Raw genomic sequence first — 22,905 nt, 5'->3', positions numbered from 1 at the left:
CTTTGCCCCCACAGTTTCACTGTACAAGTTAAATTAGATTTTGACTACTGAGTCAAACTTAAACTTAGTTTTTTTAATATTTATTTTTTGAAGTAAAATTCACTACTTGTAAAATTATTTCTAATAAATACTGATCAATATTAAATTAATTTAAATCACTAAATTAAATCCACAAATATAACTTACAAATTCAGTTATTATTCACTTATAATTGAACTTAAAATTCACATTTATCCAAGTTCATCCAGATTTTAGGCTAGGAAATTTTTTTGATAAAATGTCAATGTATCAAAATAAAGGCCAAGGTGACATCATAGAAGATGGCTGAGTAAAAAGGTCCAAGAAAAAGTCCTTCCACTGAAACAATTATAAACCTGGCAAGAACTATTAGAATCAACTGCTCCAAAACTCTAGAGTCTAGTCAAACCTGCAGTGTTCATGAGAGGGCTGGATGAAGAAAGACACTGGTTAACTTTGGTGAATTTCACCATTTTTGTAGCAGCTATCCCCCATCCACCAGCTAGTAGTCAGGCACACGTGGGGACAACAGCCCACCTTCCTGGTGTATCTTGCTGATGTCCAGGTGAGCAATAAGGACCTTGTGAAAAATTCAGGGTTGTATGTTTTGATCTGCTTGATGGATTACTGAGGGACCTGCACAGAGTGACCACTGTTTCAACCCCACTGGACTACAGTGGCTTCCAAGGCAGCATCTACCCAAGAAATTTAAGACACAACACTTTTTTTCTTTTTCTCTATTAGACCCAGACACTCAAGAACCTGACAAGTCACTGGCTGACCACAAAGATAGCAGAACAGAGACTTAAATGACCACACACAAAGTAGCAAGAGTTCCTCATTATCAGTAATCACTTTAAATGAAAACTACTTTAAAAACTCAGTAATTAAAAGGCTGAGACTGGCATAATTGACTTTTCTTTTAAAATCCAACTATATGTTGCTTACAAGAGATTCACTATAGACTCAAAAACAAACAGTTTGAAAATAAAAGGATGGAAAAAGATATATCATACAAATAGTATCCAAAAGAGAGCTAGGATAGCAAAATTAACAGTACACAAAACAGATTTTAAGTCAAAAATTGTTACAAAAAACAAAGAAGAACAGTGTATACTGAATAACAGGGTTAATTCATCAAGAAGATGGAACTACTATAAGTAATTACACATAGAAAAATAAAGTTTAAAAATATATGTGCAAACACTGAGAGAACTGAAAGGAGAAAAGAAAGTTCAACAGTAACATTTGAGAAGGAAAAAACAAACAGTAACATTTGGAGGCTTCAAAACCCCACTTTCAATAATGGCTAGAACATCTAGACAGAATATTGGTAAGAAGATAGAGAACCTGAACAACACTACAAACCAAGTAGAAGGGCCAGGCATGATTGCTGGCGCCTATAACCCCAGCTACTTTGGAGGCTGTGGCAGAAGGAGTGCTTGAGGCCAGGAGGTCAAGACCAGCCTTGGCAATACAGTGTGACCTCATCTCTTAAAAAAAGAAAAGAAAAGAAAAGAAACAAAAGAAAAGAAAAGAATAGAATAGAATTAGCCGTGTGTGGTGGCATACCCGCGCCTGTAGTTCCAGCTACTAGGGAGGCTAAGGCAGGAGGATAGCTTGAACCCAAGAGTTCAAGGCTGCAGTGAGCTATGATCATCCCACCGCACTCCAGCCTGCGCAACAGAGAGACCCTGTCTTTAAAAAAACAAAACAACTAGACGTAACAGACATATCTAGAACACTCCACCCAACAGCAGCAGAACATGCATTCTTCTCAAGTACAGGTGAGACATTCTCCAAGACAGACCATATGTTAAGCAACAAAACAACTCTTAATAAACCTAAACAAACTGGAATCTACAAGGTATTTTCTCTGACCACAATGAAATGAAACAAAAAGTCAATAACAGAAGGAAAACTGCAAAATTCACAATATAACCCACCTTTAAGCAATGAGTCAAAGAATAAATCATAAAGCAAACTAGAAAACAATTTGAGACTAATGAAAATGAAAACACAACATTCCAAATCTATGGGATGCAGCAAAAGCAGCTGTCTGAGGCAAATTTATAGCTGTAAACAACTACATTACAAAAGAAGATCTCAAATCAAAAACCTAACTTTACACTTTAAGATATCAGAAAAAGAAATGCAAACTAAACCCAAAGCAAGCAGAAAAAAGTAAATAATAAAGACTAGAGCAGAGATAAAATGGAATAGAAAAACAACAGAATCAACAAAACCAAAATGTGATTCTTCAAGAGATCAACAAAATTAGCAAAGTTTTAGCTAAAAAAAAAAAAAAATGAAAATGGGGACACCACTACAAATCTTACAGAAAAGCAAAGAATTATAAGAGAATACTATGAACAGATATACATAAATTATATCTAAATGAAAAGGAAAAATTCCCAGAAACACAGAAATTACCAAAACTAACTCAGCAAGAAAAATCTCAATAGACCTATAATAAGAAAATGAATTGGTAATCAAAAACCTCCCAACAAAGAAAAGTCCATAACCAGTTAACTTCACTGGTAAATTCTACCAAACATTTGAAAAGGAATTAACACTAATCCTATTCAAGTTCTTCCAAAAATTAAAAGAAGTAGTAATACTTCCTAACACATTCTATGACAGCAGCATTACAGTGATACCAAAGCCAGACAAAAAAACCTCAAGAAAACTACAGACCAATATCCCTTATGAATATATAAGTTAAAATCTCCATAAAATATTAGCAAACCAAACATAATAGCATATTAAAAAGATTATACACCATGACCAGTGGGATTTATTCCAGAATGCAAGGGTGGTTCACCATAAGAATATCAACCAGTGTAATACGTCACATTAACAGAACAAAGGAAAAATACCACATGATTGTCTCAATAGACATACACACAAATAAAGCATTTGACAAAGTTCAACACCCTTTCATGCTAAAAAAAAAAAAAAAAAAAAACAAGCAAAAATAGCCATTCAGAAAACTAGGACTATAAGGGAATAGAAGGAATTTTCCTTAACATGATAAAAGGCATTTATGAAAATGCCCACAGTTAACATCATGCTCAATGGTGAATGACTAAAAGCTTTCCCTCTAAGATCAGGAAAAAGACAAGGATGCCCACTTTCAATATTGCTATTCAACATAATACTGGAAGTCCTAGCCAGGTAAGAAAAGAAATAAAAGGCATCCATATGAGAAAGGAAGACATGTAACTATCTTTAGTTGCACGTGATATGTTCCTATATAAAGCATATCCCAAAGAATACACACACACACACACACACACACACACGCCACTAAGCTAATAAATTGAGCAAAGTTGCAGGGTACAAGATCAAAATACAAAAATCAGTTGTGCTTCTATACATAATGACAAATCCAAAAAGGAAATTAAGTAAATAATTCCATTTACAATACGATCCAAAAATTAAAACACCTAAAAATAAACTTAACCAAGAAAGTTAAAGATTTATAACCTGAAAACTACAAAACACTGCTAAAAGAAATTAAGACCCAATTAAATCAAAAGACATTCCAGAGTCACAGATTAAAATATCATTTAATATTGTTTAAATGGTAATACTCTTCAAAGCAACCTACATATTCAATATAATCTCTATCAAAATTTCAATAGCCTCTTTTGCAAAAATGGAAAAGCCAATTCTCAAACTCATATGGAACTGCAAGGGGCCCCAAATAGTTAAAACAATATTGAAAAACCAAAACCAATCCTTTCATAGTTCATAAGTATGATAATTGGGTTTTCACACGCATGCGTGAGATGTGCCTCCCTCAAATCTTATTACGTCGGCTCATTAGCCATCTGATGTGGAAAAAAAAAAAAAAAAAAAAACCCGAAACAAAATTGGAGGACTCAAACTTTCCAATTTCAAACTTACTACAAAGCTAAAATAGTCAGGACAGTGACAGAAATATAGAGCAATGCAACAGAACTGAGATTCCAGAAATAAATTCATACCTCTACAGTAAACTGGTATTTTTACACGGGTACAAACAATCTAATGGGAGAAGGAACAGTCTCTTCAACAAATGATGTTGGAATAACTTGATATTCACACACAAAAGAATGATGTTGGACCTCTACCTCATACCATATTAAAAATTAACTTGGCCAGGCCCAGTGGCTCACACCTGTAATCCTAGTATTTTGGGAGGGTGAGGCGAGAGGATCACTTAAGGGCAGGAGTTCGAGATCAGCCTGAGCAACATAATGAGACCCCATCTCTACCAAAAAATAAGAAATAGTCAGGTGTGGTGGTGTGCACCTTTAGTCCCAGCTACTCAGGAGGCTGAGGCAGCAAGATCACTTGAGCCCAAGAGTTTGAGGTTGCAGTGAGCCATGATGACGCCACTGCACTCTAGCACAGACAAAACAGTGAGACTGTCTCAAAAATAAACAATAAACTCAAAATGGGATCAAAAACCTAAATATAAGTGCTAAAATGATAAAACTTAGAAGAAAACATAGGGATAACCTATGACCTTGGATTTGGCAATGGTTTCTTAGATATGACACTCAAAATACACCTAAAGAAAAATTAAATAAACAACCTCATCAAACTTAAAAGCTTTGTGCTTCAAAGGACACTATCAAGACAGTTAAAAGACAATTCACAGAATGGGAGAAAATATTTGCAAATCATGTATCTGGATAAGGGTGCAGTATCCAAAATACGTAAAGAACTTATAACGAACCAACAAAAAGACAAACAATTAAAAAATGGGCAATGGACTTGAAAAGACATTTTTCCAAAGAAGATATACAAAAGACAAACAAGCACATGAAACAATATTCAACTTCAGTGGTCATTAAGGGAGTACAAGTCAAAACAACAATGAGCTACTACTTCATACCCATTAGGATGGTGTATTCGTCCATTTTGTGCTGCTTAAAATATCGGGCTGGGTTAATTTATAAAGAAAAGAGGTTTATTTAGCTCACAGTTCTGCAGGCTGAGAAGTTCAAGGGCATGGCCCTCTCTTGTGGAGAGGATTTTGTGCTGTATCACACCATGATAGAGAAGGTCAATGGGGAAGTGGACACATGTGAAGAGGGGAAAACCTAAGCAGCATTGTGGTTTTCCAAAGACCCACTTCAGACAAACTATCCATTCCCTTAAGAACTAATTCAGTCTCCAGAGAGCAAGAATACACTCACTATCGTGGGAACAGCACCCAGCCACTCATGAAAGATCCATCCCCACAACCCAAACACTTACCTCCCACTTACCTCCCATCCCCAAATTTGGGGATCAAATTTCAATATGAGTTTTGGGGGGTACAAGCAAACCATATCCAAACCATAGCAGATAGTTATAAAACAAAATGAATGGAAAATAACAAGTGTTGGCAAGGATGTGGAACAATAGGAACTCTCAAATGGAAATGTAAAAGGGTGACAGCTGCTATTGAGAATAGTTTGGCAGTTCTTCAAAACATTAAAAAAAAAAAAAAATACACATGACCCAGCAATTCCACTCCTAAGTATATACTCAAGAGAAATGAAAACATATGTCCATAAAGGAATTTGTACACAAATGTTAACAGCAGCATTATTCACAATAGCCATAAAGTACAATGAAACAATGTGGTATATACAATGGAATATTATTTGGCCATCAAAAGGAATGACATGCTACAGCTTGGATGAACCTCAAAAACATCATGCTAAGTGAAGGAAGCCCAATACGTATTAAATGATTTTATTTACAAGAAATATTAAGAATAAGCAAATCCACAGAGACAGAAAAGCAGATCAGTGATTGCCAGGAGATAGGTGGGGAGGGAGGTGTCATGGCAAATAGGAAGTGATTACTTAATGGATATAGGATGTTCTTCTGATATCAACTGAAAACATTCCGAAACTAGAGAGAGAAGGTGGTTGCACAATAACACAACTGCCTAAAAGTGTACAAAACTGTACACTTAAAAATGGTTACGTAAGTTATCTGAATTTCACCTCAATTTGAAAAAAAAGTAAAGGCCAATGCTGAGAAATCAATATTAACTACCAAACACTAATATGAAATAAACAGTTTTGCTTTTTACTATATTGGTATTTACACTATTGTTAGGTGCCTAGTTCACCCCTCCCATCCTCTTAAAAAGTAATCTGTAGTTACCAGTCAAGGAAGCTTTGAAAAGCATAGTAAATTCTGACAATTATTTTAAGCATGTGTATATTTACTCTACCTACTTTATAACTAACCCTAATGGAAGCAAATTTACAATATAGATAAGTGAGATTACAGTATCATTTACACAGATGAACTGTGGTTATTTCTGTGAGTTAAAATGAATTTTTCCCTAATCAAGAAAAGGTATGGGGGCCGGGCGCGGTGGCTCACGCCTGTAATCCTAGCACTCTGGGAGGCCGAGGCGGGTGGATTGCTCAAGGTCAGGAGTTCGAGACCAGCCTGAGCGAGACCCCGTCTCTACTAAAAATAGAAAGACATTATATGGACACCTAAAAATCTATATAGAAAAAAATTAGCCGGGCATAGTGGCACATGCCTGTAGTCCCAGCTACTCGGGAGGCTGAGGCAGTAGGATCGCTTAAGCCCAGGAGTTTGAGGTTGCTGTGAGCTAAGCTGACGCCACGGCACTCACTCTAGCCTGGGCAACAAAGTGAGACTCTGTCTCAACAAAAAAAAAAAAAAAAAAAAAAAAAAAAGGTATGGGAACTACAGAGAAGTATTACAGAATTTGTTCATAAACCAATACATATTCTTAGCCTATACATAGCCCCAGAAATATGCTGAAGATTTGTTCTTTTTTCTTTCTTTCTGGATATTCTGTTTTTTAAGACATAGAAAAGTTCACCCAAACACAATTCCAGTGTTAAGTTTATATAAAAATGCTTATTCTGAATATCAATTTTTATATAGTATTACAGTCTGAATTTATAATGGTTTTCCAGCAGCTAAGCTGTTACAATATCATTTTATCATTCCCTTCTCCAGGCTATTTCATTTTCCCTTTATTCTCTGAATCTTTTCTCCCCTTACTCTTATTACAATGTGCTAATTCCAGGGTTCTAGTCCTAGAATTCAGAAATAAGCATTTTTCTGTCTCTCTCACACACAACACTATGCAGAATTAAGCCTACACTGTATTTTGCTTCCTTTCCGCAGTACCAGGATTTCAAGTCTTTATACTTCATATCCATTGCAATGAAGTTGCAAGGTCCATACAGTCTTTCACTTTAATGTTGATTCAGGTCATTACCACTCCCCCCTTCCCCCCCCAACTCCTAGCATTCTAATCATGGACCAAAAGAAACTACTTAATGCAAAGTAACGTTTGCCAAGAAGAAAAATCTAAACCTCAAAAATATTAAATAAACCATTTTATCTAAGCAATTATTTTCATGAAAATTAAAACCGTAAATGTAAATTAACACAAAATACCAAAAAATACAACGTACTCAACCAAACTGAAGTAAGTGAACCGGTCATGTTATTATGTTTTTATTTCAATATACAATAATCATTTTATCCAGTCTTCTTTGAAAACAAAAAGGGAAATGACATCATCAAAAGCAATCAATTTGTGTAGCATCATGGCCTCGCTGGCTTTTTAAATATTGGAGATGCTTTGGACAATGCAACTTAAAGCTAGAATGTAATTTTTCCACAAAAAATTTTCTTATACAACTCCTGATTAAAGCATCACAATTTCTGAAAGCACACTTAAAAAAAGGAAAACGTTGAAGATAGTACTTACAACTGCATAAAAATAAATCAAGTATCTAAGAATAAATTTAACAAAAGATATGCAAGACTTCTAACCAGAAAGCTGTAAAGCTGCAGTTCCCAACCCCCAAGCTATGGACCATAGACCCATACCATTGGTGGCCTGTTAGGAACTGGGCCATAGAGCTCTACTTCCTCTCCCCCCTCCCTCTGAAAAATTGTCTTCCACGTCTTCTATGAAACTTAGGAACCAGACCATACAGCGGAGAGCAAGAGCAAACTAGGGAAGCTTCATCTCTTCATTTATATTTACAGCTGCTCCTCATCACTCATATCACGGCCTAAACTCCGCCTCCCCACCTCCCCTCTCCCCAGGCCCCCCACCCATCCTCCACCCCGTGGAAAAACTGTCTTCCATGAAACAAGTCCCTGCTGCCAAAAAGGTTGGGGACTGTTGTTCTAGGTGATACAGATGATAACTTCATGACCTCCAAACAGGAAAAGCTTTTTTTAAACAGAACACAAAAAACACTAGGCATAAAGGAAAAACCTTATACACGTAACCATGTAAAGAACTTTTCTGCACCAAAACATACCATTTTAAAAGGCACCATATATGAAAGAAGAATGACTTTACAGAACAGGATATCAAAATGGCCAAGGCTAAGGTGTTCAACCTCATTAGTAGCCAGGAAAAATGCATCAAAAATGGCTACAATTTTAAAAGATTGACAATAATAAGTGCTGAGGAGAATATGAAAGAAACAGAACTCTCATATATTGCTGGTGGAAGAAAAGTTTGGTAAAACCACTTTGGAAAATAACTTGGCCTTATATTACTAATGATACATCTTATGAGCAGAAGATTTCACTCCTAGATATATATCCAGGCTGTATATGTACATTAAAAATGCATTCTTACCAGTATTATTTGTAATGGCCCAAACTGAAAATAATCTAATGTCCATCAAGAATAGAATGGATAAATGTGGCATAATCACACAATTTAATAAAAAATGAAGTATAGGTCCACACAACATTGATGAATCTCACAAACAATACTGAGCCAAGGAAGCAAAACACAAAAAATAGTGTGATTTCATCTACATAAAGCTCAAAAATAGACAAAGCCAAACCATTAACATTTAGGGATACAGACTTAGGAGGTAGAAATATTTTTTAAAACCAAGAAAATTATAACCAAGAAAGTCAGGATAATGGGTCCTTTAGGGGAAAGAGAGCGATTGTAATGCAAAGAAGCACACAGTGGGGGGTGTTTCCCCCAGTGTTGACAATGTTCCGGTTCTTGATCCAGATACAATTTCAGTGTTTATTTTATAATTAATTATTTAAGCAATACATTTATGTTTAATGCACTTTATTTCACAATAAAGTTCTTTACAAAAGGCAAATAAATGGGAAAAGTCTACTCAACAGTATAAACAATTACTGTAGCTAAAAAAGGTATCTACAAATTGGTATGAGTCATTTTTAATGGTTCATGTCACTTTTTGGACTGGTCACAAATGGTCTCTGCTCTGGCCCTAGTCCTGCTCTTGCTCTGGCTTAGTATGAATGCCAGCACCTTTCTTCGCTCAATCTTTATGTTTCTATCAGTTTGTTTTATCTTGGAAAAAGATAAAGCTGTAAGTGTTAAATCTTCCAAATTTCAGTTTTTAAATGAGTAAAATGCAAACTATCAGTGGCTAAGGAATAGTTTCAGGTACTACACTGACCAAAAGATTTTTGGTTTTTTTGTTTCTTTTTGAGACAGAGTCTTGCTTTTTCTGTCACCAAAGCTGGAGTGCAGTGGCCTCATCACAGCTCACTGCAACCTCAAACTCCTGGACTCAAGGGATCCTCCTGCCTCAGCCTCCTGAGTAGCTGGGACTACAGGTGCAAGCCACCACACCTAGCTAATTTTTCTATTTTTTTGTAAAGACAGGAGTCTGTTTCTTGCTTGGGCTGGTCTCAAACTTCTAGTCTCAAGCAATCCTCCTGCCTTAGCCTCTCAGAGGGCTAGGATTACCTGCGTGAGCTACCAAACCTGGCCCAAAAGTTTTTATCCTAATAGTTGTTTAAAGAGTTACTTTGCATTCATGGAAAGTGACATTAGTTTCCCACCTACTGTAATATTTTAGTATCTTTCCAAAATGAATTCAGGGGGCAAACTGACAATTTAAAAAACTGTTGAGTAAATAATAGTAAAGATAGTACATATATATAGCAAAATTGATGACATTTGTACCTGAATGACTCAAATTCTGAAAACACAACTTCGATACATAGCTTTTACTATGTGTTTCTGGGATGTGTATCATATAAACCCAATTCACCCATGCAGATAACAGATAACAAGATTATTTACTCTTCTGTAAAGCCTTAAATAAATTACTGAGCAAACCCACAAATGTTACTACATTAGAACTATATTCTAATTAGCTAACCAAAGTAACCTCTAACATTTCAGTCCTTTTAAAAAAAGAAACAAAAAAGTAAAAACATCTGTGCATTCTCTCCCTGGTATACAACTGCCCACCGTAGAAAGAAGCATAAACTTTCCAATTAAAGCTGCACTAACTAGTTGTAAGACTTTCTGAAAATTACTAGTATTTTCCAAGCCTTAGTTTCCTCACATATGAAGTGAGGATAACAATATATACTTTCTGCAAATAACTTCCGTTTCCAAGCTTTGGTTAGGAATGAGAATAACAACATAGCAGCATTGTCATAGGGAATAAATGGGAATTTATGTAAATGGCTTATCAAAATAAATTGTACATAATAGGCACTTAACAGTTTTCTTCTGTTTTACCATTTCTCTTTGCTCTATACACACACAGAGCATAAAGCCACAAAGCATTGTTAACCTGCCCCAACAGCAACATGCCCACCAAAATAAATCCATATGCATTTCCTTAACCTACTTGTTTTATCTTTTGGATAATGGTAAGTGACCAAAGAACAGATACTATAATGTCCCCATTTCATATGTGAACTGAGGCTCAAAAAAAGCAGAGTAGCCTATATAGATCAGTCATAGAACTAAAATTAAACTCCAGATTTACCATAAATAGTTGTTGGCTTTGGTGTTACAAGCATTTTAGTGCTGATGAGAAAATAACTCTACGTAATATGGAAAAAAATTGTAGTGTTTTCAGAAAACAAATCATGGACCTGAGAATATCCAATGGGATCCATAATGTAAATCAGGAATCATGTATAGAAAGTAAAATTTAAGAATTTAATTTTTAAAGCAATTGAACTACAAATGAAAATGATAAAAATAATTTCCCTAAAGCAGTAATAAAATGAATTCAACTTAGAAGCAGCAAAAATCTTCCAACCTCAGCCCATGTTCCAAAGATATCTATTTTCATGTAAATGAACCAAGTGAAAACAACCCAGTGTCCGCATTCTCAAAATTTTGTTGATTTTTTTCTGGGGAAGGGGAGGAAGGCATAGGATCTAAAATCTCTAAAAAGGAGAACAATTCTTTAAAAAAAAAACAGAACACACACGCACTGACTCATGTTTTTATATAAATGGACCCCAATTTCTCAGGGCGGGAACCTATCTTTAAATGTTTCCATTTTTAAATAAAGGTAGATATTTAAATTTTTCCTTCTGTATCTCACTTTTCAAAAGTAATAAATTCTTAGCAAAGAATTATTAATGGCTTTAGGCATGCTAATGGCAATATATTTACCTTTAAGATGTCCAGGAATTGCTTCAAAACAATATGGAGAAGATGGGGTGTGGGTATGAGTATAGCGGGGAAAAAATTAGGTTATTAAGTACGAAATGTCTGATTTCCTTAAGTACTAAGTTTGACAGTTGATATATCTGACATTTCACTTTGACACTTCTTGTTTTATTTTTATTGTGAAGGTACAGTCTCAGTCTTTCAAATGCATGTTTTGGCTTGTGATTATCTTTCAAAAATTTTTTAGAGCACTTTTTGTGAAACCATGGATAAGTCAAATATTCAAGTTATTTTCAAATATGAGTTCTGTCAAGGAACGAATTCAGCGCAGACAGCTCGAAATATCAACAAAGTGTTTGGGAAGGATGTGACTAATGAATGCACAGTTCGTTGATGGTTTGAGTTCTGCTGTGGTGATTTTAATCTTGAAAATTAGCCAAGTGAGTGACCTGAGGCCAAAGTGGATAATGATGAGCTGAAAGCGGTAGTGGAAGTGATTCCATCTCAAACTACATGAGAATTAGCAGCAAAGTTTGACGCTACTATCCTAATCATACTGGATCACTGTAAACAAATCAACCTAAAGAAGCCAGACAGATGCGTTCCGCGTCAATTAAACGAGCATCAGAAGAGAAACCGTCTAAAAGCTTGCCTTTCTTTGCTGTCATGACATAAAGGTAAACCATTTCTACACCATATTTTTACAAGTGATGAAAAATGGATTCTTTTTGACAATCGCAGGCATTCAGCACAATGGCTGGATAAAGATGAAGTGCCGAAACATAGTCCAAAACTGAATATTCATCAAAAAAAGCTAATGGTGTCTGTTTCTTGGTGCAGTGCTGGTATTTTCCGCTACAGCTTCATGAAACCTTATCAATCAATTACAGCAGATTTCTACTGCAACCAACTGGATGAAATGATGAGGATGCCTGAGATTAAGCAGCCAAGATTGGTCAACAGAGACAGACCAATCCTCTTGCAAGACAATGTTCAACCACATGTAGCACAAACAATTCTGCTCCAACTACAGAGGCTGGACTTGGAAACTCTCTGTCATCCACCACGTTCACCAGACCTTGCACCAACTGACTACCATTTCTTCCAGGCTTTGGATCACTTCTTGCAAGGAAAAACAGTCAATTCTCAACAAGCTATGGAAAACCCCTTTTGTGATTTCATAGCCACTCACTCTCCAGGCTTCTTTGCTGCTGGCATAAGCAAACTACCGTTAAGACGGCAAAACTGTGTTGACAGTTTAGGTGCATACTTTGATTAATTGTACTGCTTCTTGTTTGAGATATAATAAATTATACTTTTGATTTGAAATCGGACATTTCATATTTAATGACCTAATAAAGCTAAAGTGACTTAATTTTAAAGCTGGGGTTATGTGAGGGTTCACTAAACTATGTTGTCTTCATCTGCATGTCTGAAATTTTCCATAATTAAGTTTCTTATAAAGTAATTAATTTGACAATGTTCTATGGAGTGCTTTGTCTTTCTTTTTTATTTTTTTTATTTTTTTTTTTTTTTGAGACAGAGTCTCACTCTGTTGCCCAGGCTAGAGTGAGTGCCGTGGCGTCAGCCTAGCTCACAGCAACCTCAAACTCCTGAGCTCAAGGGATCCTCCTGTCAGCCTCCCGAGTAGCTGGGACTACAGGCATGTGCCACCATGCCTGGCTAATTTTTTCTATGTATATTTTTAGCTGTGCATATAATTTCTTTCTATTTTTAGTAGAGATGGGGTCTCGCTCTTGCTCAGGCTGGTCTCGAACTCCTGAGCTCAAACGATCCGCCCACCTCGGCCTCCCAGAGTGCTAGGATTACAGGCGTGAGCCACCGCGCCCGGCCCTTTGTCTTTCTTTAAGGAAACCTTTTAAGCAAACACATTCACCTCGAAAAAAATCTAGGTTTTTAATCATTAAGCATTGTATTTTTGCATGTGACATACGTGTCATCTTAATACTTTTTTCTAGTTGGAGTAGTAAAATTCTGTGATGCTATCTATGACTCTTCTTCCACGGTAGCAGCTAATAGCATGTGTGACACTGAAATCTAATCAAACAGACATCCTAAATATTCAGATACAAAGAGGCAAACTGAAACCCTCATACATTGAAGGCAGAAATATAAAACAGTACAACCATTTTGGAAAACAATTTGGTAGTTTCTTAGAATGTTAAATATAAATTTAATGTATGACCCAGCAATTCCACTCCTAGGTACCTACCAAAAAGAAATGAAAACATATGTCTACACCAAAACTTATACATGAATGTTCACAGCAGCATTATTCACAACAGCCAAAAATTAGAAACTCAAATGTCCATCAAGTGGTGAATGGATTTTTATTGTGAAGAGTATTCAATAGATATTCTTTACAATAAAATGGAATACTCTTCGCAATAAAAAAGAAAGTATTGAAATCCCAGTACTCTGGGAGACCGAGGGTTGAGTCACTTGAGGCCAGGAGTTTGAGACCAGTGGGCAACATAGCAAGACCAAATCTCTACAAAAAATTGTTTAAAAAATTAGCCAGACATGGTAGCATATGCCTATAGTCCCAGCTACTCGGGAGGCTGAGGCAAGAGGATCACTTGAACTCAGGAATCTGATGTTGCAGTGAGCTATAATGATGCCACTGCACTTCAGCCTGGGCAACAGAGTGAGATCCTGTCTCAAAAAAAAAAAAAAAAAAAAAAAAGGTACTGAAACATGCTGTAACTTATATCATACTCAAAACCATTAAACCTCAAATCAAAGACAAACAGAAAAAGACCATATATTGTGTGATTCTAATTATATGAAATGTCCAAAAAAGGCAAATCTGGACACAGAAAATAGATTGGGATTAGGAGTGGAAATGGGAAAATGACTGCAAATGGCCACAGATTTTCTTTTCTGGGTGATGGAAATATTCTGAAATTAGATTGTGGTGATGGTTGCACAGTTTTCCAAATTAACTAAAAATCACTGAATTGCACACTCAAAATGAGAGAATTTTATGTTACATAAATTATACCTCAATATACCTGTGAAGGAAAGCAGAAAGGCAGAGAAGAGCAGGACTACAATTCCTCTAGGATGATGGATAAATGGAAGTTTACAGCTAAATACATGGCAGAACCAATATTGAAATCTAGGCTTGACTACAAAATCCACATTTTTCCTACATACAGAACCAAGGATGCACTAGAAGCACTAGAAGCAATATATATCTCAATATATCTCAACTTTGCAAGGATAAATGCAATCCACAAGTGAGGCAGTATATGGAACACACAGGAAAGGTTCTTTTAAAATGAACGTTAACACTGAGAATTAAATTAGGAAGAACCTAACATAAGATAAACTATCTGTAGAAGGAAGAATACATGAAATCAAAAAAAGGTGGCATAGGAAGTAGGAACCATATCTTGTCCATGACTATATGAAACTAAAACTGAGTTAACTTGAATAGTGAGCAGTATTCAAACAAATGAAATTTGGCAGTTTGTCTTCACACTGTCCCTGGAGAAAGTCCTGACCCAGATCTGCTATAGTGCAGATAGATTTATCAGGTTACTAGACCTCAATAATACTGACGACTAAAACGCTCCAACTTATTTTGTGCTCATTCCAGGTTTACTAGTAAATCTTAGGACATCTGTCTTATACAGGTTTTCCTACAAAAAGAGAATGAATGCACTGATTGGTTAGCACAGGCAGTCAATTTCATTTGAAAGGTAATTTCCTAATGTGTATCAATAATCTGACACTTGGTTTATACCTCAGACTTGAAACCACCTAAAACCAAAATCACTTCTAGATATAAATAATAAATTTCATTTTTAAACATATCAACTCTGAGAACCAGAGTTAGGTACACAGTTCATCGGTTCATGTGACACTTAGGAACAGACTCATCAGGCAGTCAGCCTCCCCTAGACACACTCTTCTCTGTCTTGTTGCATGCCTCTCAAAAACTCCAACTTCTATTTTGTTTTACAAACTGGATGAATGCTGCTTAGAAATCTGCAACTGTACAAGATATCCTCCCCAAAACACAGCCACTTATATTCATATTTCATAGTTTACAGAGCACTGTTACATTAACTAGCCAAAATCCTCTGAAATGACAAGGACATACATACTCATTCCCAATACAAGTGAGGCAGTGAGGTAAAAGTAATTTACAATAGGACATGCTGCTAATAAATAAACTAATCTGGGTTAGAATCCAGGTCATTTGTCTCCAAATCCAGTAGTTCCTTCATTAGACACTGAAAGTGTCTAAAAGGTCAACCCAATATATCCAAGAAAGCCTGAGTTTCTGCTAGGAAAACCAATGATTATTTTCTGCAGTCTTAAAGCATCAGAAAAAAGTCCTCTAATACAATAAAATAAGCTTATAGACAAGAGATCAGGACAGACAGTAGAGAGAAACACTCAAAATTTGGATAAAGGAAGGAAACAGAAGACTTACAAACAATACTGAAGGAAGTATTAACAGAAACAGATAGATCAATTTAGAACTAAATTTTATATGCAAAAGGATAACAATGATGCACCTGTAATCCTAGCTACTTGAGAGGTTGAAGTGGGAAGATCGTTTGAGCCCATAATTTCATGACCAGCCTGAACAACATAGCAAGATCCCATCCCAAAAAAATTAATTAAGAAAAAAAGAAGAAAAAAAGATCTAATACTCTTTTTATATTCTTTTCCAAAGGAATAAAATTGTTTACAGATAGGTAAAGTTAATAATTTTGTTCCATTATAAAAGTGGTATTAAGAACTACACTATGATCCACCAATTCCACTCTAGGTACATGTATGCAATAGAAATGAGGGCATACGTTCACCAAAAGACTTCAACAAGAATGTTCACAGCAGCTTTATTATAATAGCCAAAAAATGAAAAAAACCCAAATGTCCATACACAAAAGAATGAATACATTTTAGCATGCTCATACAGTGTAATACTACATAACAATAAAAAGAGAACTACTGATATTTAATACGTGCCCCAATATGGAGGAATATCACAAACATCATGTTGAGCAAAAGAAACTAGATAGTAAAGTACAAAATTAACGGATAGCTATAGAAGTTGGAATGTAAGAGGCGAGAGATAACACAGAGAACCTTCTGGGGTACTAGAAATGTTTTGTATCTTCATCTGAAAGGTGTTTACACAGGTAAAAATTCATCATGCTTTGGGTAGTACGCTTTACTCCATATATTGATATTAGACTACAATTAAAAAGTTAACATATTTGGTACCTTTTATACAACAGAACTTCCTTTAATCTGAAATTTTAAAATACAAAACTACTCCAAAAACTTAACTGTAATTGAAAAAAGTGATTTCATACTAAAATTAGCCCATGGTAGATCCAATCAAAATGATCACAAAGACATATCTTTCAAATTTTCTCCTGAAATTTATACATTAGTTTGCTCTATGCCTCCAAGGGATAGGTATAGCAAGTATCAAGGTGATCTCTATCTGGTCTTACTTCAATATTTTTTGACATCTTCCAAAAATAAATAATTAAATTTGAGTTTCTCAGTGAATAGATGAGATTATCTACAAAGAAAGAGAAGGGAAATGGTGAGGTATGGGAGCTACAGGAAAGTACAAGTTTTTAAATAACAGCAATGAGGAATGAGAAAACAACTAGGAACAAAAGGGGGATTACTAGGTAAGGCTCAGCGTCCAGTTAAGATTGGAGAGCATGAGTATTTAGTGGTTCCAGTCTGCAAGGTTGTTGAACTGTGCTCAGCAGTTCAAAGGCAAGTACACAAAAGTCATAAAGATAAACTGATCTGCGGTTGGGTTTTGGTTACACAGATGCAATGAAGAGACAAAAATGACAATTGAACATATTTCTAGAGGTGAATATAGTTCTAAGCTAGATAAGAAAATAAAGGCAAGAGGGGGTGATGCACTAGGAGAAAAGAGTTGTGAAAAGACTAGAGAGCTCTATAAGGTTTTAAAGAGACCATCAATGTCTATGTTCAAAAAAAAAAATTAAAAAGCTCAACATATGTAAAAAATCATGAACAGGTCTTCTATAGTAAAGTAACATTTCTTATTTTAGAAAATGGAATGCTCCTGCCTGACAATTCAAATTGCCTTTTTAAAGGGAACTAAAAAGGTTCCAAATGGAAGCAGTCAAATGCTTAAAGTATTATAATTGCAAATTGAGATGTTCCTCAACATTTCTATGTAAATCCAATGATATTTTTTCCAGTATTTTAAATCAACTAAGGAAGCTTCCAAATTTCTTAATGAGTCTTTTACCAAAAATCTTAATGTATGCAAATCAGTCACCCCACACATCAATATTACCACTCTTTAATAAGCAAGAATTAGGGGAGAAATTATTTATGTATGTATAGGTTTAAAGCCCTATGACAAAATTATTATTTCTTACTTCTAAGCTCTGTCTATCTTGACCAACTGTCATCAATCAAGCTTATTTACATTGTTGTTTCCATGCATGTTCAGTTTAACTTTTTCATTTTTTTAATCAATCATACAGGAAACTTAAGAGTTTAACTTTAAAACGTCTTTTAAAATATCACTCTACAATTTGGCATTGAAAAGTTACTATGTATGCAGCAATATACAAAAATTGAGATTAGCAAGTCAAATATTCATTATTGTTAGTAATAATCCCAATTCCATGTTTTCTTACAAAGCAACAATTAAGTGATGTATGGGATATACAAACAGCCATATCAACAGTAGATGAAGCTGTATTATGTTTTGTTACTGAGATGCAAAAGGACAGCCTGTCACGTGCCAGGCAATACAAATGAAGGCAGAATTGCCAAATCTCTGAGGATAAAAGATTTCAAAGCAACAAGTGGCTGGTGTGACCAATTATAGCCTGCACAGGACTATTATAAGACATATGCTTCCTTCTTATTGTACCTAAAATAGTGTTGCATCTTCTATTAATGGCAACTCAGATTTAATGAAATAAGATTTAAAAATCAGAGCCCTTCATTCCTGGTTTTCCCTACTTTAGGGTGGCACCACTATTCACTTCATTATTAGTCAGAAACCTGGAGACCATCCTTGACTCATCTCTTTCCTCAGTTGTCTACTACTCTATCTTCAAAACACAAACAGAATTGAACACTTCTCACTATTACCTCTATTACAACCACGGTCAAAGGCACTATATCTGTCAATTCCCCCTCTTCCATTCCAATCCTGCCCCCCTCACCCAATCCAATATTCACACAGCAGCTAGAGCAGGGGTTCTGAACCTTGGCACTACTGACATTTTGGCCCAATAGTTCTTTGTTGTAGGGAGCTCTTCTGTGCATTATAGAATGTTGAGCAGCAATTCCTGGTCTCTATGCACTGATGCCTATCATTCCCAGTTGTGATAACCAAAAACCTCCTGCAGACATTGCCAAATTTCCCCTGGGAAGCAAAATCACTCCCAAGTAACAATCATTGAGCTAGAAAGATGGTTTTTAAATGTTCCTTTGCTTAAAACTCTCCAATAGCTTCACATTTCACTTATAATAAAATCTGTACTCCTTAAGAGTCCTAACTATATAATAAAATCTGTATGCCTTAAGAGTCCTAACTATATAATAAAATCTGTACTCCTGAAGAGTCCTACCTATCCCAAACATACCATACTCTACATAATCCAGACTCTACCTACCTTTCTCTTTAACCTCATGTGATGCCACTATACTCTTCCTATATTATGGTCCCTCTAGTCACTATGGCCTTCTTTCAGTTCCTAGATAACACAGCCATTTCTGCTGAAAAGATTTTTTGTCTTTGCTAGTCCCTGTGCCTAGCTCATTCTTGTCTGGGTTCTGTGCATGTCTTAGCTTAAATTTCACATCCTCAGAGATGTATTTCCTGACTCTCCCTATTTAGGGTATGTATGCATTATTATACATTACAATATCTCATTTATTCCCTTCATAGCACTTATCAAAGTATATGTTTACAAATATAATATCTCATTTATTCCCTTCATAGCACTTGTCACAGATATTTTGTTTACATGACTACTGACTGTCTCTCACATGAGGACAAATACCTGTCGGCCTTATTTTCCAGCATATAACTGAAATGAAATGAACAAATGTATAACTTGGACAACTTTAAGAAACAGGTGAGTAGGCACCAGTGATAACCTGAGCACCACCCCCATGTCATTATCCACCTATTATTTATGATCATTTCCCACTGAAGTAGAGAGAAGGTAGAGCAAGAGTTCTGTTAGGCCCTCATCTGTGAAATATCTTTGCCATCATCATGTTCTCTGAACAGTTGTGTGAGGATTAAATGACATATACAGTGAATCCAAAGCATTTGAAGGGCTACTAAACAGTTCGTATTCAATAAATGATGACTATGCATTTAAAGAACCAAACACAATGTCTATAACAGATACTTGAGAAATGATAGTTCTCTTGCCCCCTTTAATCTCATTCTACCACCAGCCTGGCCTGGATATGGTTAAGAATGGAACTCTGTGTCTGAGAGAGACTTTTTCCCCCTTCTGGGCCTCTAGGAACATAACATACTAGGTGTAAACAGATTATTCAAATATGTTGTCTTAGGAAAGCCAAATATCCATTGGCCAAAGCTGACTCCTCACAAAATGACCTCAGAATTTTATTTCAATTTGTTTCAGTAAGCAAAATAATATTACTCAATTTCAGAATCTAACTTTAAATTAACTTTGGAGGGGAGAAAAATCTAAATTATTGTTTAACAATGTCAGTGTTCGTTATTAAAAATACCTCCTACATCTAATACCAGTTTGCTTACAGGAAATAAAACAGAAAATTGAGTATTAGAATCAATAACAAAGGGTAGATGAACTATCAAGTACTGCAGAGCTTTTAGTTAATAATTAGAACAAAATTATTTATCTAAAATTCCTTGTAATAACCTATTTCTGAAGCCATTCTGTATATGCTTGTGGGTATAAGAAAAATTATAAAGGAGCTTATGATAAAGGGAGCATAAAGGAAACCAGATTGCCATAATCTGAATCGCAGCTCTGCTAATTACTAGTTATATAATCTCTGGAAAGTGTTTCCTCATCTATAAACTGAGACTTAACATTAGTACCTATCTCAAGGGGTTGTTATAAGGATTACAAGAGTTAATATGTGCAAAATGCTTAAAATAGTACCTAGCATATAAAAAGTACTGTTAGTTATTCACATTACTTTGTTTCTTTGCATCATTGTGGTTAACAGCTACTATACTGGACAGAACACAATCAAAACATTTCCATTATTGCAGAGTTCTACTGAACAACACTGTATCAAAAACCAGGATAGCTAAAATGCCTGCTGAGATAACGCATATTGTTTTCTTCCCTAACTTTTCAGAATGCGCTTAGAGAAAAACACTCTAAACCCAAAGTATATTTTAATTTAATAACTCTGACACGTAACAAAGAACTTAGGTTTCGGTTCTAGTTAACAAACCAAATAAAAGAAGGGTAAGGAAGGCCAGAGAGACTGTCTCTTCTATAAGGATCTCTATTATAAGGGTTAAGCAAAAAAATTGATTTTTAATTTTCTATCTACCATACATCATGCTATCCACTAAAGTTTCCTTCTCAGTGAATGGTACCATGCTTACAAGAGAAATTAATTATATTCAAATATAATTATCAATGTATTTAAAAAAGCAAAACAGGGATATTTTAATATGTGCTTCTTTAACACAGTAAATAAAAGTTGGCTTTAACAACTAGACTAATTTTGAAGGACTGATTAGGAGAAATTATATTTTGAGATATTTATAACATCTGTAATATGAAAATATTTCTAATTTCTCTTGGTGACAAAAGAGATATTGCTAATACAACAGTGATTTGTTGCCTACATTCAAAACTGAGGCCAGCTCCCATTGCTTCACTTGACCAGCCTTTAAAAAAAAAACAAACTCTAAGGCCAGGAACAATGGCTCATGCCTATAATCCCAGAACTTTTAGAGGCCAACGCGGGAGGATTCCCTGAGGCCAGGACTTCTAGACCAACTTGGGCAACACAGTGAGACTCTCTCTCCACAAAAATAAAAATAAAAAAATGAGTCGGGTATGGTGGCGCATGGCTGTAGTCCCAGCTACTCGGGAGGTTTAAGTGGGAGGATCACTTGAGCCGAGGAGTCTGAGGCCGCAATGAGCTATGACCATACCACTGCACTCCAGCCTGGGCGAAAGAGCAAGATCCCATCTCTTAAATTGAAAAATAAGTAAGTAAAATAATCAAAGGAACTGCTAAATTTCAGTTAGAGGTTAGTGAAAATAAAGATGTGATTATTTTCCCATCCAAGTTTATGAACCTTAGGGGTTTTTTTTTAATTGCTTAAGAGATTAGATTAGACCTCAGAGTCACAAAAACCTGGACTCAAACCCACCATTATCTAGCTATGTAATGTTGGGAAAAGGTACTTAACCTCTCTACCTTACCTGTGAAATGGGAATAATGCCTATATAAGATTACTACATCATTTAATTATCACGCATGTAAACTAGTTGACACAGTATTTCACACATTTTCAATAAACATGTACATTATTGAGATCTGTAACCAAGTCCTGTCAATTGTATAGTTCACAACTCTCACTGTGCATCAGAAAACTCAGAAATTTGGGTTCAGTTGGTCTGGGGTAAATCCCAAACATTAAAGCTCCTAAGTGATTCTAATGTGCAGCCACCAGCCTAAGGACAAAGTTCAAACTCTTTACTTTTGGCACTCTGGTCACCACTTACACCTCTTGTGTATTTTAGTTACTCTTCCACAGGCACTCCATGCTTCAAACACACTCAAGTAACACTTAGAGAGGCGGACTATAGCAGTGGTTCTCAAAGTAAAGCCTGCATCAAAATCACCTGAAGGACCTATTAAAACACAGATTGCTAGTCTCTACCCCCATAACTTCTGAGTCAGCAGGCCTAGGATGAGGTCTAAGAATCTGCATGTCTAACAAGTTTCCAGGTAATGCTGACACCACTGGAGCAAGGATCACACTATGAGAACAACAGGGCTATACTACATCACAGCTCTGACTCTTTGCAAATATTGTTCCCTCACTTGGAATTGTGAATTTCGTGAATTCCCATCTCCACCATCACTCTAGCCTGGCTTTCACTTCTCTTTCAAAATTCACATAAGAATTCACCGCCAGGAAGCATTTGTTCACTTCAACAAACCACCTCAAGGCATTCATTACCTACTATAAAGATGACTACAAAAAAAAAAACCACAACATAGTGAATAGAATGGTGGCTACTAGAGATTGGTCAGGGTGGTGGGATGGGGTAACGAAGAGATGTTGGTGAAGGGGTAATTCTGTTTAATAGAAGGAAGAAGTTCTGATGTTCAGTGGTACAATAGGGCAACTATAGTTGACAATAATTTACTATATTTCAGAATAGCTAGAAGTTTTCAAATGC

General features: G+C 35.7%; 1 protein-coding gene and 1 non-coding gene across 2 annotated transcripts in view; one reads left to right on the top strand and one right to left on the bottom strand.

Annotated features, from left to right (window-relative positions):
- The window catches only part of STAG1 (STAG1 cohesin complex component), a 346,671-nt gene that overhangs the window by 311,536 nt on the left and 12,230 nt on the right, over positions 1–22,905 (bottom strand). The window lies entirely within an intron of this gene.
- On the top strand, positions 3,760–3,860 carry LOC138388619 (small nucleolar RNA U13). The gene has a single exon (XR_011234155.1). It is a non-coding gene; the product is annotated as a small nucleolar RNA U13 (small nucleolar RNA).

This window comes from Eulemur rufifrons, chromosome 7 (genome assembly GCF_041146395.1).
Source record: "Eulemur rufifrons isolate Redbay chromosome 7, OSU_ERuf_1, whole genome shotgun sequence".
Lineage (NCBI taxonomy): Eukaryota > Metazoa > Chordata > Mammalia > Primates > Lemuridae > Eulemur > Eulemur rufifrons.
The sequence above is the reverse complement of the archived record's forward strand: the minus strand, read 5'-3'. Positions and strand labels throughout refer to the sequence as shown.